General features: G+C 38.0%; 2 non-coding genes across 2 annotated transcripts; both read right to left on the bottom strand.

Annotated features, from left to right (window-relative positions):
- Nucleotides 1-869: 869 nt before the first annotated feature.
- trnas-aga (transfer RNA serine (anticodon AGA)) lies at nt 870-951 on the bottom strand. Its single transcript has one exon. It is a non-coding gene; the product is annotated as a tRNA-Ser (tRNA).
- A 10,245-nt stretch (nt 952-11,196) lies between these two features.
- Nucleotides 11,197-11,278, bottom strand: trnas-aga (transfer RNA serine (anticodon AGA)). The gene has a single exon. It is a non-coding gene; the product is annotated as a tRNA-Ser (tRNA).
- Nucleotides 11,279-18,737: the final 7,459 nt, after the last annotated feature.

The raw sequence follows: 18,737 nt of genomic DNA, 5'->3' as shown, positions 1-18,737 counted from the left end.
GCAAATATTAATGTTAACAGCAAGTGTTTGCTAACTTAATGCAAAATAATATTGCTGATATCTACATTTAGATTTTGGTTAAACCTTATGGTACCAATCCCATGCATGACATATCTCAATTTTATTAAAGTAAAATAACAACTGGAAAATATAAGGTAGCATGCACAATAAATGACTAGAAGCTGGAAAACATGACTTATGCAATAAGGCTGGTTTATCATGGAAACAAATAGATTTTGTTTTACCATTCATGTATGTTCATGTTAGCTGTGCTATCAGGCATACAAGCTATAGTTACATCTGCTGGGTGACATGGAAGCTGTATTTAGGGTCACATCTCTCTCTGTCTTTAAAGATCTGTGCTATATAATATGTATGATCAAGTGGCAAACAGCAACGAGGCTTTTGTTGACCACTTGGACAAAATCTGTTTCTGTTTTTTTTTTTTTTGTTCACTGACATAATTTATGTCATCATTGTTGTCATTGTCACAAGTAGAGGGATTTGCAAAGAAAAAAAGAACATTTTCTGGGATAAGGAAGATTTGATGGATGATCATTTTGATACAAATGACAGCTACACACAATATGATTTTATATATATATATATATATATATATATATATATATATGTGTGTGTGTGTGTATGTATGTGTATATGTGTATGTTTGTAACTGTTTATTCTGTAACTTTTTATTATTTGTTAACATTGTTAATATATATATATATACATAACTCTTTTCAAGGGAAATCCTGTAACAGTGACTCTGGAGAAGAAGTCACTGAAAGAAAAGGATTCTTTTTTTCCTTTTATAAAGTTTAAGCTAGGCCTCCAGAAGGTTACACACTAAAGCAGGCTCATGCTGTCAAGGTAGTCGGCAGGATTCGAACCTGCGCAGGGAGACCCCAATGGATTTCTAGTCCATCGCCTTAACCACTCGGCCACGACTACAAGCTGGCTGAAAGGGGCATGTCGTTTGGCTTGGTGCCTTGCAGCGTCGCTGCCCGAGGCCAGTGTAGATCAGCAAGAACTCAACAACAAAACGTACCGCTCCACAAAAAGAGGCTCGTTCACCCGAACAGGGACTTGAACACTGGACCCTCAGATTAAAAGTCTGATGCTCTACCGACTGAGCTATCCGGGCTCTTGCTCGAGAAGCGTGCGTGCTGCGTCGGAACGCACAGCAAAATGAATCGTATTGGCGCAGAAAAAAGAGTGTCCTCCAATGCTTTGCGTTTCCTTCTTCGAAGATTCAGAATGGCCGTCAAAACGTCTGCTATGTCAAAATATATTTGCTAATTAGTGGGAATGCAGCCTAGTAGACTGATGATAATAGTAATTAAAGGAAAATAATGCTAGGAAAAAGAACAAATACTCACTGCTACTTGTCTGGAAAGCCTCTTCACAAGCTTCAATGCTGTTGACTTGCCGCGCTCCTATCGTTATTGTAAACTTGTGTCAAAGGCGCAGTTGTTTGTAGCCAGTGGCGCAAAAAGTGGGTATGCGCCATATGCGGCGCATAGGGGCGCCGCATCATGAGGGCGCCAAAGCGATGGTTAAATTTTTTTTTATTTTTTATAAGTTATATACATTTATATAAAATTTATACAAGTTAAATATAAAAAAAGTTATATAAATTTTAGAGGACTAAGAGGCTAGAGTAGGCGTCGGTGCCCTCATAATATTCCATCATTGAATTTATTTTGACATAGAAGGGTATCGCGAGCGGGCGGGGGCGCGCGCGTGAGCGCTGAGGAGCAGCACAGGAGTGCGTTATCGTTGAAACTCGAAAAAGATGAATGAAGCAAAAAAGCGGTCGGGGGTTAAAAATAGAAAAAGAAGGAGGTTAAAGGAGATGGCATGTCAAGGGATGCGACAGCAGCTAAATAAGTGGATGGTGAAATGCAACAGGTATGTGATGTTTGTGCTTGGAGGAGGCTTGCAAATATTCATGTTAACAGACTAACGTTTGCTAACTCTGGGAATGTAGCAGCCAGAGCTAGCTAGTTTAGAATATGCAAAACCGAGGTTGATGAGCTGAAAACTAAAAAATATAAGGTAGAGTTGGGGAAATTTTAATATTCATTGATCCCAAACAGGTATCATAAGAGAAAGAACCTATTCAATGTATAAAAGTATATGTGTGTACGTGCTTGTGCGTGACGTTTCAGGAACATATGGGACAGGACCTCTGACCTTAGGGACGGTCAGATTTGGCCAGTTTATTTCAGTACCAGTTTGTGTCTTTAAGTAGCAGTAAGGACCTTATCTGAGTGGGTGAAAGGTACAGCGGGTGAGGAGGAACCTTGAAAACAGTATAAAGGCTGTCTCATATCTTCCTGTTGTGTGTCACTCTCTTGCACAGCGTAACTTCTGTGTACTAGACTGAACCTATTCTTGCAAGAATAAATACTTTTCTTTTTATTAATTTGACTCTGAGTGTCTCTTACGCAGTGATGATGTTTAACAGAATTTTTGCCACAACAATTTTGGTGTCAGAGTGGGATTCCTTGGAAGTGCCTTCTGGACCTGAGAGCGGACGGTGTTTGGCCACCTGGACTGAGCAGTTTCAGCTCTACCTCGTAAGCTTGAGAGAGAGGGGCCGACCGCTATCGGGTCCGGGAGGGGCTCCACTGGAATCAAAAGAAAGCGAACCCGTGGCAACCAACATATCTCTGGTAAGAGACGTCTAAAATATTTTCTTTTGGGGAAAAGTATTTTGTTTCGGGTATGAAATGTGAGTGAACCATATTGGCTGAGGGCTGTTTCTGTGGTACGTAATCTGAGATTAATTGAGATCTATATATAGATCAAGAGGTTTCAAACAGATACGAGAGGAAATTATCTGAGATTAATTGAGGTCTGTAACAGATCAAGAGATTTCAAACAGATAGGTAACCTGAAAATGAGTTGTTCCGCCACGGAGCAAATTGTTTTTAGGTACTGAGGCTAATTAGGGGGAACCAGAACAGTTTTTGGTAAACCTTAATTAGGAGGGCACTAATAGTGCAACCCGACCGATTTGGGTTAAAAGAAAAAATCGGGTCTGTTGGGGACGCCTAACAGATCAAGAAAACGCGCGTTGAAGAGAAATCCACAGAGAACAGAGAAGCAGCCAATATGGGGAAGTCTCAAGGTAAGCATGCAAATTTTGATACACCGGTTTTTCTATCAAATGAGAAAATTATGGGGGAAAATTTATGTTTTAGATATTGAAAAAACTGAGAAAATACCATGATTTCCCCAGGGAGGGAACACTGAGCACAACTAGACTGAAAGTAGTGCGAGAATCAGTTGAACAGGGCAGTGAGAAACAAAAAAGGTAGTTATGGCTGTGTTCAACATGTGTAAGCAATGTGGACAAACAATGGATTGTTGTCTTAAAGGGGCAGCTAAAAAGGAACTGTCGAGAGAAATAAAGTTTTTACTTCTTCATCCAGTAAATGGATGCATGACATTAGATGTCTAGAGAACTTAAATTTATATGATAAGGATTGAAGTTGCAAGCAGCAATAAGGCTGTCTGTGTGAAATAGGGGATTGTTATCAAAACAAGGGAAAGATTGGAAATTCAAGTGTCACTATGACGGGTGAGAGACTTGATGGAAGAAGGAAGTGAAAAAAAAACAAAAAAAAAAACAAGAAGGTTGGTGTGTGAGATATGTTTGTGTGGGGATTGTGCAAACAATCATGTACTGGTTAGATAATGAAGGAACTGGCATGTAGAGAAAAGAAAGAATTAGCATGTAGAACAGAGGATGCAGAAGGAACTGGCATGTAGGGAAAGATGGAAGAAATATAGTAGAAAACTATATGTGATGAAAATAAAATGTCTGACAGAATTTATGGAAGTCAAATTAACTGTTTAAATGGTATGAAAAATGAGTTTCAGAATAAAAATAAGGCATTGAGTATGATTAACGGGGATTAATGTGATATAAAGATAAGGAATGTTTCATTAAGCAAAATGGGGAAAAGTTCTATATTTTAATGGTAAAATAATGATTGAAATTAGGTTTAGTTTTAGTTTGATAACCATTGTGTTTTGAACCTAGGGTCCAGCTATGCTGGGGGTACAGAAACAGGGTTTGCTTATTCACCTCGGTTTCCGGATGTTATATAAAAGTACTTGTTCTGTAATTAGGGTTGTTGATGATAATACCAAATTAGTAAAATGTAAAGACAACTTTGACAAAAAATTCTGGAAATCAATAATGTATAATGGTGGATATTTGTTGATATTAAGTCATTGAAGCAAAAGATATTGTCTGTTTTATAAATGAAATTATGGGTCAGGATAATTTCCTTGGACAAGTATGACTAAAGTTAAACGAAAACTTTGTGAAAACAACTTAGAATATTTTGAGCATTTCGATGCAGCTTATTAAAATTAATGTGCGGCCAATGATAATGATGAAGATTATGATTTGGCTATTGTGATTAAATCCGCCACTGGTGGACTGTAAAAGTATACAGAGAACTGCTTAATCAGTGGCTCTGTTTACATTCCTGAATGGGACACACACTGCTTCAAGGGTGTGCAGTAAGTTGGAGCCGTTTGCAAGCTCACAGTGATCAAACTATAGTCAAGGACAGGTGTCTGATGCTGTAGTTGAGGCTGACACATGAACCCACTAGATGACAGAGAGTGTTTTAATTGTGGTCAGCAGGACAATTTAACACGTAACTGTAAATGCCCACCGAGAAGGTGTAAAAAAACAAAGTGTAATATAGTGACACATTTCTGGTAATAATGTGGGTTTGAAAGTAGATCAGTGTTTATATAACGATATTAAAGTTTTCGTCTGAGAAAGAGTAAGAGATAAAAACAAGGTCAAGAGATTGAAGTATTAAAGTGAATCCTTTTAAAGAAAATATCTATAATAGTAATTTTTAAAAGTGAATTGATGAATACAGGTTGATGTAAAATTAATGACTCCAACAAATGTGAGTAGCAAAATATATCAAAGTAACTAACAGGATGATTGTGTTGTAATTAAACATTTAAAAAAGGATTTTAGAGTATATAGAGAGACTAATCTCACAGATGATTTACAATAACTGCAAAAGTATCACAAGCAGAGAGTGCTTGCCTCGTCAAAAAGTAAATCCTAATTGAGATTGAGAAATGTGAAACGTTATTGAGAACTAGAATAATTATTTTTATGTAAGAACAAATAAGCAGAAGTAGTAGGCTACCGAATTAACAGTTGCTAAATGTAAAATGTGTTGAAAGGCATCTGATTAAACAAACAGCTTGAAAAGTTGACCATGAAAGAGCTAGAAGCTGATGTTTTGCTTCCAAAAGATAAGTCTGCTATTGGCTGTAATGAAACAGTTCGCTTATCTAAATCTGATGTGTGCTGTGGCTGAAAGTGCCAGTGCGACAGAGACTCAATCTGAGTGGAAATTTGTAATGTCTAAATTCCCTGACGTGGGCAAAAGACAACTGTAAAACTATGTTTATTTGAAAACACATGTAATTTCTGGCAAAGATGCCTTAAGCTGGGCTAGAGTTAAAATATGGTAGATAAAGTCTGATGTTAAAAGTTTTATGAAAATGCAGTGTACCAGTCCTGAATGCCTCAGAGTCTCTCTCTGATTCAATGTCAGCTAAAAGCTGTTATCTGAGCCTGTGTCATAAGTAAAGCACAGTGTTTAAGTTGAAAATCATAGACATGTAGAGGTTAAAAGAAATCATTGCCGTTCAGAGGGCAATTTGTATTTGTAAATGGATTTAAGTAAAACTGAATGACTTTAAAGAAGTCTTTAAAATAATAATGCAGACCTTAAACGATAGAGGTGACATTTTGATTAGCGTATTTTAGGACCAGTAACAACTTTGTCTCATTTAGTCTCCACCATTCAGGACCGATGGCTCCGGCTACAGATGAAGTACACTGAATGTACGGTTGTGATCTAAATTCACTGAGTATAGTCTAAGTAGCTAGGTTGCTGCTTTTAAGATAGTTAATGGATTTAAGTGATTAAATACTGTTGTTATTAACCTGTCTCCCTGTGAACACTATTAGGCAATCGGAATGGCTCTGGTGACTCTTGAACGTGCCTTTCCTAAGCTCCAGAAAACAGCTGAGTTCTGTTGAAGAAAACTGATTGTATTGGGAAAGAGCGGTCACCAGTGTGTACGAGTGGCTACTCAATGACGGGATGATCTTCCTGGCCAGGGGACAGCCCAACGCAGGGGGTCACGAAACAGGTGTTATTTGTGAGAAAGGTATGAGAGTTGAGCGCTGATTACTGGAGGCCACCGGGGTCAGCAGAGCATTGAGAGGTGAGATGGGCTGTGAGGTTAAAATTAACTTTACGGCAGTCTGACCCAGAAATGTGAGTTCCTCTATACCACTCACCAGAAACCGCATTGATTGTATGGCTTGTTTTTCATTGTGACAAGTGTCTGCAACTATGCCAGGGGACGACACCCTGAAGAGAAGAAAATTAAAGATAAATGATTAGCGGGAGTGGACTTTCAAAAGCCAGCTGATTCCATGAGGTGATTGCCATTATTTCCTGCTGAGACAGTAACAAAACTTAATTATATGAGGGACATGATGTTGGTTGCCATATGGGCAAGTAAAATGTATAGAAGAGTTAATTTTGAGCTAATATGTTTATAACATAGTTTTAACTCCTGAAGGTCGTTAGGCATGGTGGTGGCTAAAGATGAAGACAGGCTTTTGTAGATTTGAGAAAAGTCTGGATAATAAAGCTGAATGGTAAAAGGTTAATGTAATACATTTAATATTACATTTTGTCTAAATTACAGTCTTAGGAGGCTGTTGAAAAGATTATTTGTTTATAGTGAGAGAGGCTGCTTGAGTGGAGGAAGGGATGGTAACTGTGTCTGTCTTTTTGTTATCGGCCTGCTAAAGAACAAAATAGTGATAATGAACCAAAACAACCCAGCTGACTTTTCTAAGAAATTGATCATGAACAGACATGCTTTGTAACTGGTTAAGAGACCATGTAAAATTAGGTAAAAGCTACAGTAAAATGTGAAGTTTAAAATCTTACTTAAAATTTAAATCTTTTTAGAGATGATATAATGAAAAGCGAACATTAAAAATGAACAGTTAAAATATGTGTCTAATATGAGTGTGTGTGATGGTGACTGCACTCTATGTCTTGTATGTGTTAGTTTGGGGTACGAATACTGTGTCTGAATAGTGTGTATATTGTGTCATTAACCTCTGGAAAGAGGGTTTTATCATTACAGATGGGTTAAGGCAAATGACAAGTTTTAAGGAAGCTAATAGTTTTGAGTCAATCTGATGACAAGATGATGCAGAAAATGGGACGAGCTTTAAATGGATTAGTTATCCAGCTCTGTCTGCTACTGGTAATTATGAATCAATCTATGGATTAAAAGCATTTATGTAAATTGGATTTGTGAAGTTGTAGAGAGATGTCCATCATGGGTTGAGATAAACTAAAATGTTATAGATTTGCAGGCAATAACAAAGTGACATATTGGCTAAGTCAATATCAAATTATCCAGAGAGTCCTACACATTTATGAATATTGTGAACAAAAGGGGGAAAATGTTGTTTGACTGACATTGACCAAGTCTGTACAGCACGACCTGACCTGACAGAAACAATTGAAACAGAATTTTCAGAAACAATGTTTGTAGATGACGGGATTAAGAGACCAAACAACAGGCCTGAAAAGCAGGATACACTGTAAGACTGAGGGCCGTTGCCCTCCAAATTCTCTGATAAGAAGATGTGTTTGTGGCTTTAAGTCATATTTTTGTTTCAGAGGCAGAGAAAGATGTCTGGAGGAATTTTGGCTTTGGGACAACGTTTGGGTTAGTGTTGATGGCAAACTTTATCCAAACACCATTATGTTAGATTGATGCACGAGATGATTCATGCATCAAAAGGGGGGATGGTAACAATTTTGATAACAATTGACAAAATTTGGTTTATTAAGGGACGGTATATGTTGGGAGGACAAGGGGCTTAATAGGGTAAAAGCCTGGCAAGAAGCCATTCTTCTCCCTAACAAAATTGCTGTCTGTAAGTGTGCCGCACACGCTGATAACAAAATTGCAGGACTGTTTCAACAGGAGACGCCAGGGCAGATGCAGCAGCGAAGGCCGTGGCAGCACAGCAGACAAAAGAAACTACGTGTACTTTACTATCTGAAAATAACCTCGACATTTGTTTTTCTTTACAGAGCATGCAGACTTTTGATGCAGGGCAGAATGTGCCCAATAAAATAATGGTTATGGATGAATTTGACTAACTATACTGGCCTAGATTGTTATTGTGGCAGAAAGAAACAAGGCCACACCTGCGCAGCGCATAACTTAAGATTTTCCTTTTGCAGAATGTCAGGAAGGATTGCAGAAAACAGAACTAATTCTGTTCCAAATGTATAAATATTGTGTTGTGGACATGAGCAAAGTGGGTTGAGTGTTTTTCAGGGTAAAAGGACCCCGAGTGCTATTAAGTGAGCAAGAAATTATCCGGAGATAATGTTTCAGGTTGTTGATTCCACAGATCACACCAAAGGGGACGAGTGGCAAGACAAGCGGTCACTAACAAAACTTAAGGTCTCCATTCACAGGTGAAAGCAGGCAAGAAATGGTTCACTCCAGTAGGGGTACATCGTGATCTAAGGGGCAAATCTGGTAATGATCAGAAAACGGTTGGAGAGTGGGACACCTGGGTCCAAGCCTCTCACCTTAGACTACACAGACAGGCCTCAACAATCAAATATGAGGACAACGTGAGGGGTCAAAGGCTCGTGCTAGTAACAGCCTCCCTCACCGGCGAGGGAAAGACTACGGCAACGACTCGCAAAGAGTCACCCTGGTGAAGACGGAATGTCCATGGGGCAAACGAGATGAACAACACACCCGGAGGAAGATGCACGAACTAATGGTTTGAGTTTAGCAAAAGAATCTGTTTTTGTGATGATTTTGATGATTTTATTTGATTGAATCAAAATAGGGCTTAGATCAAATGATTTGATTGGTTAAGGATTCATTAGAAAATATTTCAGGTAAATTATAGGGATTATTATTGAAGAAACTTGATTAGGCTTTCCATTAAGGGTAAGAAAGGCCAATCATGGGAGAATATGTATGGTAATAAGCTAAAAGATGGTCCGTAATGGAAATATTAGAGTTAATTTTGAACAACTACATTGGTTAAAAGAATGGATAAAAAATATAAAACCTTTTCAGGATAGATTTTATTAAATATGGTGTTAAAAGTTAAGAAAATATGGTTAGGAAAATGGAGGCGATGTATGGAAATGGGCGTGGACTGATGGTAAATGGATACGATTGGTTAATCTTTGGGGGGTTGGGGGTACTGTACTACCAATTTCAGCGACAGGATTATCAATATTGTTATGTTTACCATGCATTATAATGTGTCTCCAGCTCAGTACAGAGACTGGTTAAAGCTGGGAGTCTGTTCAATTGGATGAACAAAATATGATGATGCAAGTAGTGGGAGCTACTGTGACATGTGTTAAATTGTATGGTTTCCTTTTCTTTTTCTTTCTTTCTATGAATGTTTTTGATATGAACAGAAGGTTAAAAGCTGTGGTTATCCGCTATGTGATGACGTACAAGGAGAGGGGTCGAAATGAGGGATTTTATTCTACTTTTATTTCTTTGTATTTCTTAGCCTGTTGAAATGCCATGTGGGTTTCAAGATTTGTAATGGTAACCAGAGATGAAGAGTATAAGTGATGATATGACTTAAAATTTGTTCTATTATTTTTATTATTATGATTGGGTAATCTGAATGATAAAAAGGGGGGAATTGTTGTGGAAATTTTAATATTCATTGATCCCAAACAGGTATCATAAGAGAAAGAACCTATTCAATGTATAAAAGTATATGTGTGTACGTGCTTGTGCGTGACGTTTCAGGAACATATGGGACAGGACCTCTGACCTTAGGGACGGTCAGATTTGGCCAGTTTATTTCAGTACCAGTTTGTGTCTTTAAGTAGCAGTAAGGACCTTATCTGAGTGGGTGAAAGGTACAGCGGGTGAGGAGGAACCTTGAAAACAGTATAAAGGCTGTCTCATATCTTCCTGTTGTGTGTCACTCTCTTGCACAGCGTAACTTCTGTGTACTAGACTGAACCTATTCTTGCAAGAATAAATACTTTTCTTTTTATTAATTTGACTCTGAGTGTCTCTTACGCAGTGATGATGTTTAACAGAATTTTTGCCACAACAGTAGCATGTACAATAAATGACAAGAATCTGGAAAACAACTAATGCAATATCTCTGGTTTACCATGGAATCATGCGTAGATTTGCTACCAAGCTTGGAGGCTTGCAAATATTAATGTTAACAGCAAGTGTTTGCTAACTTAATGCAAAATAATATTGCTGATATCTACATTTAGATTTTGGTTAAACCTTATGGTACCAATCCCATGCATGACATATCTCAATTTTATTAAAGTAAAATAACAACTGGAAAATATAAGGTAGCATGCACAATAAATGACTAGAAGCTGGAAAACATGACTTATGCAATAAGGCTGGTTTATCATGGAAACAAATAGATTTTGTTTTACCATTCATGTATGTTCATGTTAGCTGTGCTATCAGGCATACAAGCTATAGTTACATCTGCTGGGTGACATGGAAGCTGTATTTAGGGTCACATCTCTCTCTGTCTTTAAAGATCTGTGCTATATAATATGTATGATCAAGTGGCAAACAGCAACGAGGCTTTTGTTGACCACTTGGACAAAATCTGTTTCTGTTTTTTTTTTTTTTGTTCACTGACATAATTTATGTCATCATTGTTGTCATTGTCACAAGTAGAGGGATTTGCAAAGAAAAAAAGAACATTTTCTGGGATAAGGAAGATTTGATGGATGATCATTTTGATACAAATGACAGCTACACACAATATGATTTTATATATATATATATATATATATATATATATATATGTGTGTGTGTGTGTATGTATGTGTATATGTGTATGTTTGTAACTGTTTATTCTGTAACTTTTTATTATTTGTTAACATTGTTAATATATATATATATACATAACTCTTTTCAAGGGAAATCCTGTAACAGTGACTCTGGAGAAGAAGTCACTGAAAGAAAAGGATTCTTTTTTTCCTTTTATAAAGTTTAAGCTAGGCCTCCAGAAGGTTACACACTAAAGCAGGCTCATGCTGTCAAGGTAGTCGGCAGGATTCGAACCTGCGCAGGGAGACCCCAATGGATTTCTAGTCCATCGCCTTAACCACTCGGCCACGACTACAAGCTGGCTGAAAGGGGCATGTCGTTTGGCTTGGTGCCTTGCAGCGTCGCTGCCCGAGGCCAGTGTAGATCAGCAAGAACTCAACAACAAAACGTACCGCTCCACAAAAAGAGGCTCGTTCACCCGAACAGGGACTTGAACACTGGACCCTCAGATTAAAAGTCTGATGCTCTACCGACTGAGCTATCCGGGCTCTTGCTCGAGAAGCGTGCGTGCTGCGTCGGAACGCACAGCAAAATGAATCGTATTGGCGCAGAAAAAAGAGTGTCCTCCAATGCTTTGCGTTTCCTTCTTCGAAGATTCAGAATGGCCGTCAAAACGTCTGCTATGTCAAAATATATTTGCTAATTAGTGGGAATGCAGCCTAGTAGACTGATGATAATAGTAATTAAAGGAAAATAATGCTAGGAAAAAGAACAAATACTCACTGCTACTTGTCTGGAAAGCCTCTTCACAAGCTTCAATGCTGTTGACTTGCCGCGCTCCTATCGTTATTGTAAACTTGTGTCAAAGGCGCAGTTGTTTGTAGCCAGTGGCGCAAAAAGTGGGTATGCGCCATATGCGGCGCATAGGGGCGCCGCATCATGAGGGCGCCAAAGCGATGGTTAAATTTTTTTTTATTTTTTATAAGTTATATACATTTATATAAAATTTATACAAGTTAAATATAAAAAAAGTTATATAAATTTTAGAGGACTAAGAGGCTAGAGTAGGCGTCGGTGCCCTCATAATATTCCATCATTGAATTTATTTTGACATAGAAGGGTATCGCGAGCGGGCGGGGGCGCGCGCGTGAGCGCTGAGGAGCAGCACAGGAGTGCGTTATCGTTGAAACTCGAAAAAGATGAATGAAGCAAAAAAGCGGTCGGGGGTTAAAAATAGAAAAAGAAGGAGGTTAAAGGAGATGGCATGTCAAGGGATGCGACAGCAGCTAAATAAGTGGATGGTGAAATGCAACAGGTATGTGATGTTTGTGCTTGGAGGAGGCTTGCAAATATTCATGTTAACAGACTAACGTTTGCTAACTCTGGGAATGTAGCAGCCAGAGCTAGCTAGTTTAGAATATGCAAAACCGAGGTTGATGAGCTGAAAACTAAAAAATATAAGGTAGAGTTGGGGAAATTTTAATATTCATTGATCCCAAACAGGTATCATAAGAGAAAGAACCTATTCAATGTATAAAAGTATATGTGTGTACGTGCTTGTGCGTGACGTTTCAGGAACATATGGGACAGGACCTCTGACCTTAGGGACGGTCAGATTTGGCCAGTTTATTTCAGTACCAGTTTGTGTCTTTAAGTAGCAGTAAGGACCTTATCTGAGTGGGTGAAAGGTACAGCGGGTGAGGAGGAACCTTGAAAACAGTATAAAGGCTGTCTCATATCTTCCTGTTGTGTGTCACTCTCTTGCACAGCGTAACTTCTGTGTACTAGACTGAACCTATTCTTGCAAGAATAAATACTTTTCTTTTTATTAATTTGACTCTGAGTGTCTCTTACGCAGTGATGATGTTTAACAGAATTTTTGCCACAACAATTTTGGTGTCAGAGTGGGATTCCTTGGAAGTGCCTTCTGGACCTGAGAGCGGACGGTGTTTGGCCACCTGGACTGAGCAGTTTCAGCTCTACCTCGTAAGCTTGAGAGAGAGGGGCCGACCGCTATCGGGTCCGGGAGGGGCTCCACTGGAATCAAAAGAAAGCGAACCCGTGGCAACCAACATATCTCTGGTAAGAGACGTCTAAAATATTTTCTTTTGGGGAAAAGTATTTTGTTTCGGGTATGAAATGTGAGTGAACCATATTGGCTGAGGGCTGTTTCTGTGGTACGTAATCTGAGATTAATTGAGATCTATATATAGATCAAGAGGTTTCAAACAGATACGAGAGGAAATTATCTGAGATTAATTGAGGTCTGTAACAGATCAAGAGATTTCAAACAGATAGGTAACCTGAAAATGAGTTGTTCCGCCACGGAGCAAATTGTTTTTAGGTACTGAGGCTAATTAGGGGGAACCAGAACAGTTTTTGGTAAACCTTAATTAGGAGGGCACTAATAGTGCAACCCGACCGATTTGGGTTAAAAGAAAAAATCGGGTCTGTTGGGGACGCCTAACAGATCAAGAAAACGCGCGTTGAAGAGAAATCCACAGAGAACAGAGAAGCAGCCAATATGGGGAAGTCTCAAGGTAAGCATGCAAATTTTGATACACCGGTTTTTCTATCAAATGAGAAAATTATGGGGGAAAATTTATGTTTTAGATATTGAAAAAACTGAGAAAATACCATGATTTCCCCAGGGAGGGAACACTGAGCACAACTAGACTGAAAGTAGTGCGAGAATCAGTTGAACAGGGCAGTGAGAAACAAAAAAGGTAGTTATGGCTGTGTTCAACATGTGTAAGCAATGTGGACAAACAATGGATTGTTGTCTTAAAGGGGCAGCTAAAAAGGAACTGTCGAGAGAAATAAAGTTTTTACTTCTTCATCCAGTAAATGGATGCATGACATTAGATGTCTAGAGAACTTAAATTTATATGATAAGGATTGAAGTTGCAAGCAGCAATAAGGCTGTCTGTGTGAAATAGGGGATTGTTATCAAAACAAGGGAAAGATTGGAAATTCAAGTGTCACTATGACGGGTGAGAGACTTGATGGAAGAAGGAAGTGAAAAAAAAACAAAAAAAAAAACAAGAAGGTTGGTGTGTGAGATATGTTTGTGTGGGGATTGTGCAAACAATCATGTACTGGTTAGATAATGAAGGAACTGGCATGTAGAGAAAAGAAAGAATTAGCATGTAGAACAGAGGATGCAGAAGGAACTGGCATGTAGGGAAAGATGGAAGAAATATAGTAGAAAACTATATGTGATGAAAATAAAATGTCTGACAGAATTTATGGAAGTCAAATTAACTGTTTAAATGGTATGAAAAATGAGTTTCAGAATAAAAATAAGGCATTGAGTATGATTAACGGGGATTAATGTGATATAAAGATAAGGAATGTTTCATTAAGCAAAATGGGGAAAAGTTCTATATTTTAATGGTAAAATAATGATTGAAATTAGGTTTAGTTTTAGTTTGATAACCATTGTGTTTTGAACCTAGGGTCCAGCTATGCTGGGGGTACAGAAACAGGGTTTGCTTATTCACCTCGGTTTCCGGATGTTATATAAAAGTACTTGTTCTGTAATTAGGGTTGTTGATGATAATACCAAATTAGTAAAATGTAAAGACAACTTTGACAAAAAATTCTGGAAATCAATAATGTATAATGGTGGATATTTGTTGATATTAAGTCATTGAAGCAAAAGATATTGTCTGTTTTATAAATGAAATTATGGGTCAGGATAATTTCCTTGGACAAGTATGACTAAAGTTAAACGAAAACTTTGTGAAAACAACTTAGAATATTTTGAGCATTTCGATGCAGCTTATTAAAATTAATGTGCGGCCAATGATAATGATGAAGATTATGATTTGGCTATTGTGATTAAATCCGCCACTGGTGGACTGTAAAAGTATACAGAGAACTGCTTAATCAGTGGCTCTGTTTACATTCCTGAATGGGACACACACTGCTTCAAGGGTGTGCAGTAAGTTGGAGCCGTTTGCAAGCTCACAGTGATCAAACTATAGTCAAGGACAGGTGTCTGATGCTGTAGTTGAGGCTGACACATGAACCCACTAGATGACAGAGAGTGTTTTAATTGTGGTCAGCAGGACAATTTAACACGTAACTGTAAATGCCCACCGAGAAGGTGTAAAAAAACAAAGTGTAATATAGTGACACATTTCTGGTAATAATGTGGGTTTGAAAGTAGATCAGTGTTTATATAACGATATTAAAGTTTTCGTCTGAGAAAGAGTAAGAGATAAAAACAAGGTCAAGAGATTGAAGTATTAAAGTGAATCCTTTTAAAGAAAATATCTATAATAGTAATTTTTAAAAGTGAATTGATGAATACAGGTTGATGTAAAATTAATGACTCCAACAAATGTGAGTAGCAAAATATATCAAAGTAACTAACAGGATGATTGTGTTGTAATTAAACATTTAAAAAAGGATTTTAGAGTATATAGAGAGACTAATCTCACAGATGATTTACAATAACTGCAAAAGTATCACAAGCAGAGAGTGCTTGCCTCGTCAAAAAGTAAATCCTAATTGAGATTGAGAAATGTGAAACGTTATTGAGAACTAGAATAATTATTTTTATGTAAGAACAAATAAGCAGAAGTAGTAGGCTACCGAATTAACAGTTGCTAAATGTAAAATGTGTTGAAAGGCATCTGATTAAACAAACAGCTTGAAAAGTTGACCATGAAAGAGCTAGAAGCTGATGTTTTGCTTCCAAAAGATAAGTCTGCTATTGGCTGTAATGAAACAGTTCGCTTATCTAAATCTGATGTGTGCTGTGGCTGAAAGTGCCAGTGCGACAGAGACTCAATCTGAGTGGAAATTTGTAATGTCTAAATTCCCTGACGTGGGCAAAAGACAACTGTAAAACTATGTTTATTTGAAAACACATGTAATTTCTGGCAAAGATGCCTTAAGCTGGGCTAGAGTTAAAATATGGTAGATAAAGTCTGATGTTAAAAGTTTTATGAAAATGCAGTGTACCAGTCCTGAATGCCTCAGAGTCTCTCTCTGATTCAATGTCAGCTAAAAGCTGTTATCTGAGCCTGTGTCATAAGTAAAGCACAGTGTTTAAGTTGAAAATCATAGACATGTAGAGGTTAAAAGAAATCATTGCCGTTCAGAGGGCAATTTGTATTTGTAAATGGATTTAAGTAAAACTGAATGACTTTAAAGAAGTCTTTAAAATAATAATGCAGACCTTAAACGATAGAGGTGACATTTTGATTAGCGTATTTTAGGACCAGTAACAACTTTGTCTCATTTAGTCTCCACCATTCAGGACCGATGGCTCCGGCTACAGATGAAGTACACTGAATGTACGGTTGTGATCTAAATTCACTGAGTATAGTCTAAGTAGCTAGGTTGCTGCTTTTAAGATAGTTAATGGATTTAAGTGATTAAATACTGTTGTTATTAACCTGTCTCCCTGTGAACACTATTAGGCAATCGGAATGGCTCTGGTGACTCTTGAACGTGCCTTTCCTAAGCTCCAGAAAACAGCTGAGTTCTGTTGAAGAAAACTGATTGTATTGGGAAAGAGCGGTCACCAGTGTGTACGAGTGGCTACTCAATGACGGGATGATCTTCCTGGCCAGGGGACAGCCCAACGCAGGGGGTCACGAAACAGGTGTTATTTGTGAGAAAGGTATGAGAGTTGAGCGCTGATTACTGGAGGCCACCGGGGTCAGCAGAGCATTGAGAGGTGAGATGGGCTGTGAGGTTAAAATTAACTTTACGGCAGTCTGACCCAGAAATGTGAGTTCCTCTATACCACTCACCAGAAACCGCATTGATTGTATGGCTTGTTTTTCATTGTGACAAGTGTCTGCAACTATGCCAGGGGACGACACCCTGAAGAGAAGAAAATTAAAGATAAATGATTAGCGGGAGTGGACTTTCAAAAGCCAGCTGATTCCATGAGGTGATTGCCATTATTTGCTGCGGAGACAGTAACAAAACTTAATTATATGAGGGACATGATGTTGGTTGCCATATGGGCAAGTAAAATGTATAGAAGAGTTAATTTTGAGCTAATATGTTTATAACATAGTTTTAACTCCTGAAGGTCGTTAGGCATGGTGGTGGCTAAAGATGAAGACAGGCTTTTGTAGATTTGAGAAAAGTCTGGATAATAAAGCTGAATGGTAAAAGGTTAATGTAATACATTTAATATTACATTTTGTCTAAATTACAGTCTTAGGAGGCTGTTGAAAAGATTATTTGTTTATAGTGAGAGAGGCTGCTTGAGTGGAGGAAGGGATGGTAACTGTGTCTGTCTTTTTGTTATCGGCCTGCTAAAGAACAAAATAGTGATAATGAACCAAAACAACCCAGCTGACTTTTCTAAGAAATTGATCATGAACAGACATGCTTTGTAACTGGTTAAGAGACCATGTAAAATTAGGTAAAAGCTACAGTAAAATGTGAAGTTTAAAATCTTACTTAAAATTTAAATCTTTTTAGAGATGATATAATGAAAAGCGAACATTAAAAATGAACAGTTAAAATATGTGTCTAATATGAGTGTGTGTGATGGTGACTGCACTCTATGTCTTGTATGTGTTAGTTTGGGGTACGAATACTGTGTCTGAATAGTGTGTATATTGTGTCATTAACCTCTGGAAAGAGGGTTTTATCATTACAGATGGGTTAAGGCAAATGACAAGTTTTAAGGAAGCTAATAGTTTTGAGTCAATCTGATGACAAGATGATGCAGAAAATGGGACGAGCTTTAAATGGATTAGTTATCCAGCTCTGTCTGCTACTGGTAATTATGAATCAATCTATGGATTAAAAGCATTTATGTAAATTGGATTTGTGAAGTTGTAGAGAGATGTCCATCATGGGTTGAGATAAACTAAAATGTTATAGATTTGCAGGCAATAACAAAGTGACATATTGGCTAAGTCAATATCAAATTATCCAGAGAGTCCTACACATTTATGAATATTGTGAACAAAAGGGGGAAAATGTTGTTTGACTGACATTGACCAAGTCTGTACAGCACGACCTGACCTGACAGAAACAATTGAAACAGAATTTTCAGAAACAATGTTTGTAGATGACGGGATTAAGAGACCAAACAACAGGCCTGAAAAGCAGGATACACTGTAAGACTGAGGGCCGTTGCCCTCCAAATTCTCTGATAAGAAGATGTGTTTGTGGCTTTAAGTCATATTTTTGTTTCAGAGGCAGAGAAAGATGTCTGGAGGAATTTTGGCTTTGGGACAACGTTTGGGTTAGTGTTGATGGCAAACTTTATCCAAACACCATTATGTTAGATTGATGCACGAGATGATTCATGCATCAAAAGGGGGGATGGTAACAATTTTGATAACAATTGACAAAATTTGGTTTATTAAGGGACGGTATATGTTGGGAGGACAAGGGGCTTAATAGGGTAAAAGCCTGGCAAGAAGCCATTCTTCTCCCTAACAAAATTGCTGTCTGTAAGTGTGCCGCACACGCTGATAACAAAATTGCAGGACTGTTTCAACAGGAGACGCCAGGGCAGATGCAGCAGCGAAGGCCGTGGCAGCACAGCAGACAAAAGAAACTACGTGTACTTTACTATCTGAAAATAACCTCGACATTTGTTTTTCTTTACAGAGCATGCAGACTTTTGATGCAGGGCAGAATGTGCCCAATAAAATAATGGTTATGGATGAATTTGACTAACTATACTGGCCTAGATTGTTATTGTGGCAGAAAGAAACAAGGCCACACCTGCGCAGCGCATAACTTAAGATTTTCCTTTTGCAGAATGTCAGGAAGGATTGCAGAAAACAGAACTAATTCTGTTCCAAATGTATAAATATTGT

Source organism: Siphateles boraxobius, unplaced genomic scaffold (genome assembly GCF_051911475.1).
Source record: "Siphateles boraxobius isolate OS27281-9 unplaced genomic scaffold, OSU_SipBor_1 6, whole genome shotgun sequence".
In the NCBI taxonomy this organism is placed as follows: Eukaryota; Metazoa; Chordata; class Actinopteri; order Cypriniformes; family Leuciscidae; genus Siphateles; species Siphateles boraxobius.
This window is presented reverse-complemented; position numbering and strand designations above follow the sequence as displayed.